Genomic DNA, 7,500 nt, shown 5'->3' on the forward strand with positions numbered 1-7,500 from the left:
TATATAACATGGCACGACCCATGAAGAAATGTGAACGTGCAAGATGCACTAAACCGTACCACTGGAACGTTCCATGCTCTTGTGCAAGCACCTCGATACACCGTTATTTTGACGAAATGAACAACCTCCGCAGTTGCTGTGCTCTTGAAACCTATGATTTCACACCACAACACAGCGAATAAACATGCGAAAATTGAATGGTGGCACATGACTTAGCCTACTGTCGCAATGTTTGCCGTAAGGCTTCTTGCGTTTGCGCTTCTTTACACCGACATTGTCAGAAGATCCAGAAGATGTGTGGTCGGTGCCAGGTGCCACCTAGCGCGTACCAATGAATCCAAGGTACGATATTCAGCACACGGCTTACCCCAGTGTGGCCAGAGCTTCCACCTCTGGCTTCATGTTCACATCAAGATGCGTCCAATATCAGCTATTGGCGGAAATGTTTTAAATGCCGCACATGGACCTAAGCAACTAGGGTACCTAGATCACAACGTGGCAATTTTACCAGAAAACCACGCCTGAAGAGAGAAAGCCTGTTTTCCGTGTTTCTGAACATTATCCCTCCCCCCCCCCCCCCCACGCACACACATACACGTACACACACCTGGATCCGACACCCCGTGGCTAAGAGAACCGGAAAAACAATCGGTTGAAGGACAAGGGCTTCCCGAAACGTCAGGCGGTTTCTTGGCTTTAAGCTCCTAATCCTCTGTTCGGCGAAGGAAGCTGTGAGCTTGTGCCTACGTAGCAGCAAAATCAGCGACCGTCAATCAGGCCTTTATGCAGCTTGGCGCGAGAAAAGGCATGTTTTGGCGGCCGGCCTAATGGGGGCTAAACCTTTGTATCAAACGGCTCGTCCGATGCGATGGAAATTCCGCGCAAACACCGTAATTCTCAGAAGACGCGGCCAAGCCGCTCGCTTAAATTGGGTTAAGCTCTTACAGCCTGTAGATTCAGTGCTTGCTTGCGGGGCTGAACCGTCCTGTCAAGGCAACATTGAAAGATTGTAAACATTGTCTGGTTCATCCAGACTACCGACCACGCAGAAAAACTTAAATCTCTATATTCTATTTGACAAGCCCGTGTAGCGTTGGTGCAGTGTTGAAATGATACAGAAACTGATCTACCGGAGGATTGCAATATGTGACAACAATGCAACGATAGTGCACTTTATTTCCGCTGCGAAACGCTTAACTGTCAGAATGTCAGCCTAATGGCCTTCAAACAGATTTGTAGCTCAAATGAATGTCTGGGTTTGGTGCTAAACTGAGGTTTATGTCGACACAATACGAAGAATTTACTCATTGTTCTGTTTGCAAAAAGCTAAACGCTAACTTGATTTAATAACGTGCTTATATTTCAGAACGTCAAGAATTCGTTACTTTGATTCGCAGCTTTCATTTTGCTCGGAAGTCCCTTATCAAACACCGCATACTACTGTCGTTAGATTTCGTTTAACGTTAAATGATAAAAAGAGATAAGTTTCGTCCCTCTTTTGCCAATGTAACTGCACTAAGATCGATCAATCAGTGGAGGATGTAAGGATGCCAAGTAAAAGGGAGATTTGATGAATACTCCGACCTTCCGTCAAAACATCTCGTGCCGGTATGCACCATCAGGTACTAACATAGAATGCGTGACTACCCTTTTATGACACCCGAATCCGCCCAAGTTACGTATAATCATTCATGTGTAGAATACTGTTTTAAACACAGATAGATAATGACAGCACAGAAACCTGAACAACTGTAAAAACCTGTTATAGAGATATGACCCAGCCATCGACATCAACTGATAATCAGACAACGAGTAAGCCCTGGCCACATTACCTGACTGCTCAACTACAGGATATTTGTTGCGGTTCCTGCATCTGACCGCCTGGCATTATTTCCGCACACACAGCATTGCTCTCTGCGCAGATGATATGTTGCCAGAATGCGTCTACTCTTTGAAAGATCAGATGGCTTTCTGGTGAGGTTCATTGATTACATAACTGGTATAACGCACCGCATGTGGACCAGCAAGGATTCGAGCCACGTCCTTTACTGCCTCTGGATCGAATTATGGCAGTCCTTATGCGGCCCGCGTCGTTGGAAATTTTATCAATATTGTTGCAAGAGACCGTGCCATGACTTGTTCCGCTCTAACGCTGGCTCGGTTGTAGTTAGCGAACCATGGATGCCACGCTCGATGTAGGCGGCCAGTGAAACGGTTTGAGATGACTTAAGCAAAACAAATTATTGGCAACATGTCGGGTACTGTTGGAAGCAGAAATTTGGATAACTGATAACGCAGTAATTTTTAGGGTAACTGACTAGGTCTCAGATCTCTCGCTCTTTTGGTTTGGAATGTGGACGCAAAATAATGCATGAAGTCGGCGTAGCTCGCAGACGAAGATAGCGTTGAAACAATCTTATTTCGAACAGATCACCATTCGCTGTCGTAAGCCTTACACGTAAGAGACAATAACATGGCTTGCGAAAGCAAACGTTCGTGGGGCTCTGAGAAGCCGAACGCACGCGGTTGTTCGCCGTTTCATCCATGTCCAGCCTTTACCCCGATCCCACCCCTGTCCCCAAGGCTCGTCCTTTGGACCCCCCGTGCACCCAGCCAGCCCTCGCAGCGAAATAAGGCTTCGTCGACAGTGAAGTTGCACGGACTCGCGCGCGGGGCATCGGGCCCACCCCCGGCGCCGTATCGATTAGACTCGGGGTCTACCCTCGGCGGCCGACGGGCGCACACGCAGCCGTCGTGACTCCAGCCCTCCCAGAGCCCAGCGAGCCGCCCAGGCAGCGACAGCCGCTGTTTGGCGATGTGGTTCTGACAGCGGAGAGCCCCGGATTGGGACCTGCCGCGGGGCAAATGGTGGCCCCGCGCCACCGCAAGGCCCGCGTGTTTTTCCGGGAATGCCGGCCTCCATCAGTGTGTCATGTCAGTTGAAGTGCGCTCTCTGAATTTCCTCGAAGGCGGCGTAGTGAAATGGACGCGCGATCAGCCATCCCGTGTGTGGAAAAAATAGACGCAAACATCCGTGAGCGGCGAGATGCACACCGGAGAAAAGTCCGAAAATGATGCGTTGGTACTAGATGAATTGCGGCTTCGCAAATCTAGCAAGGATCCACATATGATGAGGCTGTATTAGACCTCGGCAACGTAATGCCTCGAGAAGCAGTAGATATGTGCATTCAAGTGCCTGCGTAACCATCAGCATTTTTCTCAAATTTCTCAACATTCTCAAAATTCCTCAATAAATCGTCGGTTTGAAACGAGCCGTGTGATAATATTAGCCTAGTTGTGTGATAATATTATAAGCCGTGTGATAATATTAGCCTAATGAAGAATCTGGAGTAGCAGGCTCTTCAGACAGGACAGAATTCGTCTGAACTAAAAAAAGACGAACACGAAACTGACCCCGGTGACGACGGCTGACAAATCTGCGTTAACATTTGCTAGCGTCTACATCGACGCGCTCAGACGGTTTCGATGTGATCCCAATCATTTCCAATCAGCTTCCTGACAAATGGCAAGGTCTTTGATGAGACCAGCGTACGCTCCGCTGCACACCGAATGCCGTCGCATTAGTAACAAATGAGCTGCGTTCGGAGCCGAGGACGTCAGCGGCACGGAGCTGGGCCCCGGTTGTTCAGGCGGCACCGCTGGCAGGCAGCGGCAGATGGTGTGTCATGGCGTGATTTAGAGGGCGAGCGGCATGCGGGGCGTCTGAAAGAAACGCCATCGCTCCAGGGCTCCGCCGAGACCAAGTCTGCGACGACGAAGCTGCTTCCGTGCTGATGACGCAAGTGGGCAAAACAAAAAAGAAGAATGGGTTGAGGCTTGTAAGACCATGCTGACTTTCTATGACTTTTTTCTATGACTTTTTGTTGAAAGAAGCAGCAAGGATTTTCTTCATCATATCTTTTTTCGTCCTCGTTGGCGAATACTTCACTTGAGATAAACCACCCAACCTGTGTAAGCTGAGCCGGGTTCAGTGCGCTGATCAACTTCACAGCATGCGTAACGAACCCGACGAACCCTCCCGATTCATAACGGCACATGGCCTCTGCTCGCGCAGTTCCTACTTGCTGCGCCCACCGCATAGATTAACAATTCGGTCGTCTCTTCCCGATGAGGAAAACGACTACAGGCTGCTCAACCGGCAACTACGGCATATGCTGCATGCATCACCACTAGTGACAGCTCTAACAGAATAAGAGGCCCCAACTACTGAGCGTGCACACCAACGATCGAAAACCATATGCAAAAGTCCGATCTGGTACACACGGCTACGCACGCGATCTCACAATGCACAGGAAACACCGTCGTCGCGATAACCATCGTTGCAAAGGCTCACTGACCTCCTGCTAAACCGAAATGCATCGACACACAGCAGGACATGTGCATGTAGACTTTCCGCACACCGCTTATTTCCCCGAAGGTGCCCGGTGAGCGTGCTCAACAATGACCTGGCCCAGCGGGTCGTCGCGTCGCATTCTTTCGCAGATAGCGGACACGTTGGCAATGGCATACAACAGGCGCCATGGCGGGCGCCATTCAGCTCCTTATACGCAGCGAAGCAACACGCCCACGTCCGTTTCCCCGAACTGCTTCCTCCAAAAGGAAGCGTAACCTGTTTCCGTGTCCTTGAGTAACGCTCACAATGAGCCCCGCAAGTTTTAAGCACAGCTCTTAAGAGCGTGCTGCCGCAAGCGATGTACGTCGCGGACAGCTAAAATACTACGCAAACGTAGAGCACAAAGGTTTCATCTAACTTATTACGTTGGCGAGAATATATGGCATGTTGGCCAAAATTCTGGGGGCAATGAATATCTAAGATGTCACTTACGTCTTTAATCACAAGAAGCGTACGGTGCACAACATTTTTGTTATATGGCGCCTTTGCACACCGTATAGACTGCATCTCGTTATTCTATGCTGACCTACAAATGAGTGATCACTTGATAAATGCGATGAAGAACACGAGCGACATGACCAGATTTCTGCAATAAGGGTAGTTACCAGGTCCAGCCAACGACGCAGAAGCCATTTCACAACTACTGTCGCATTGTGGGAGCATGCTTATGATGCTCATGATGCACGCTTATATGTATATATATATATATATATATATATATATATATACAAAATAAATTTCATTGCAACGCCGCACTCCGTCATCCTGTGAGACCACGGAGACCACGGACCACGGAGAATTATGCGCGTGGCGCGTCACTTCCCAAGAAATATTTCACAGGCAATTCAGCACGCATAACGTTTTACGGCGATGTAAATTCAACTACTGAAATTGAAGGCTACTGCCAGTGGGGAGTCATGGATCAGCCATACTGGCGGAAGGGAGACGCGTAATCAAGAGCGCGTGAGCCGCAGAAACATATCTGCAGGGAACCAACGATATGAATTCTCACGATCAGTCCTCGCCAACAAATTAAACCATACATATATCGCACCCAACCGCCTGCCGACGGTACATTCTAGCTCGATCATAACTGAAGTATGCATGTTCAAGATCATAATACGCGCATTGGAAACACACTTCGTGGTAGTGTTGCTTGATGGCAGGTGCAGGCTTTAATAATATCACGGACACACTACAATACAAAATAAGCCGATGGCACGCGCGCATGGGACTGGAAATTTCCTTCCTTGACCAACGGTTGCCTCTATTCAAGCTCCGCACACGTCAGCAAGCAAAGCCGCATCTTTCACTTATTCCGGTGCTTCCCAACGCGCCGGCAGTGTTGGGAGACTTCCAACGCTACGTCTGCCCAGCATACCCCGGAGAGCTCAGTGCACAGCACGTCGGTCGGAACCTGTGTTGGACAGCCAATCAGGACGTAGATAGCATGCCGCAATGAAGGGCGTTGTGGTTGTTTGCTGGCGACGGCAGCAGCGGTGATGGAAAGCTGGCAGCCAAGTCTCGCCTCGCTGCTGAGGATAGCGGTGGCGGCTGCCGTATTTAGGACCAGCGGGAGTGACACAGGAATGCCGCGCTATTTATGGAAATGCAAAGTGTGGAATCCCCGCCGTCTTAGGAGCCGCACATCAAGGCAAGGAAGGGATCGGGCGGACGAAAGAAGTTACATAAATAAGCGCTATGCAGAACACTGCGGGAGCTGTTCCGGACTAATGTGGTAGAATGTTTCAGATCAGTGTGATAGAATGTTCGAGGTTAATGTGATTAGACTGTTCAGTGCTAGTGCAGTAGAATGTTCCAGATTAGTGTGGTGGAACGTTCCAGGTTAGTGTGGTAGAATTTTCGAGGCTAATATGGTAAAATATTCAAGGTTAGTGTGATACAATGTTTCAGGTTAGTGTCGTAGAATATGCCAGATTAGTTTCGTAGAATATCCACAGCTGGTGTGGTAGACTTCCCGTTTCCAAGCATGCACTGTTTCCGTTGTGATTCGTCTGCCAAGTTTTCGCCGTCTTCATGTTGAGCGAATACCCGCGGATACCTGAGCGAGTCCCAGATCGTACTGGTGCTAATGTCTAACCGTCAATACCAAAATTAAAACAGCGCAGACGAATGGAGACGGAGAGCGTGAGTGGCTGGCAGAAGGAGACGATGGGGATTCAGGTGAGATGCCAAAACCTTTGACGCAGAGAGTGTGACTAAAAACTCAGGCAAAAATCGTGTTTTTTTACGACGCAAAGCAGCACCGCATTGCGGTGCCCTTTGGCCACAGAGTCAAAATAAGTGTTTGTTTTCGGTTGCATTCATCGTGACTTATCGAAGCACGATAACAAAGCTTCGGTGCAAATATACGAAGAACAAAATCGCAGGCAGACTAGATCGATAAAACGTTCGATAGACAGGCTCACGGTCGAAAGACGTGCACAGATATGTCATTCCTTCCACTGTTTGCCGTCTTCAACCGTAGCGTACAGCGCCGCTCCTTAGCCAGCCAAGCGACACACTCAGCCCTGTCGCTACGGCACCTCTGACCGAGTTGCCCAACTCGGCCCGCCTCTGCGGTGCCGCCCGCAGCGCGAGTCGGCCCACATGCCGCTGGGCGACCGGGTGAAGTGGTTTCACTTAACGCGCCACGGACCACCTGCTATCGGGGGGGGGGGGGGGGTGTGACAGGTCGGGGGGGCGGGGTCGGTCGGTCCTGTACGTGCCGTGGAGTGGGTCACTCTCGGCGCTAGACTGGAACTGGCGACTGGACGGGCAGTGGGCAGGGCCGGTGGGCGACTTCGGGCGCGTCTGTCACCCTGAACGGAAGCCTGCTGCCACTAATTGGAGCACCAATGTCATTGCTTACCCCTTCACACGTTATAACTTCACCTCACATGTAACGCCGGCATCCCAGCGGCATGCATGCCTCATCACGGACGCTCCCACGTCCTCGACTACACACTGGTTCCACATACCAGAGCCGGCGCTGGTTCTTTCCGCGTGCCACCTGCCCCACCCAACAGGTCCGTCTCGGCGCCCGGCTCCCGCCGGGAGCGGCTCCCACGGAGCCGCCCGCGAGC

General features: G+C 50.4%; 1 protein-coding gene across 2 annotated transcripts in view; it reads right to left on the minus strand.

Moving 5' to 3' along the window:
* LOC119105944 (protein phosphatase 1 regulatory subunit 16A) overlaps positions 1 to 7,500 on the minus strand; it is a 62,625-nt gene that overhangs the window by 47,232 nt on the left and 7,893 nt on the right. The gene's annotated exons all lie outside the window — the stretch shown is intronic.

This window comes from Pollicipes pollicipes, unplaced genomic scaffold, assembly GCF_011947565.3.
Source record: "Pollicipes pollicipes isolate AB1234 unplaced genomic scaffold, Ppol_2.1 Scaffold_6138;HRSCAF=7277_pilon_pilon_pilon, whole genome shotgun sequence".
NCBI classification, from domain to species: domain Eukaryota; kingdom Metazoa; phylum Arthropoda; class Thecostraca; order Pollicipedomorpha; family Pollicipedidae; genus Pollicipes; species Pollicipes pollicipes.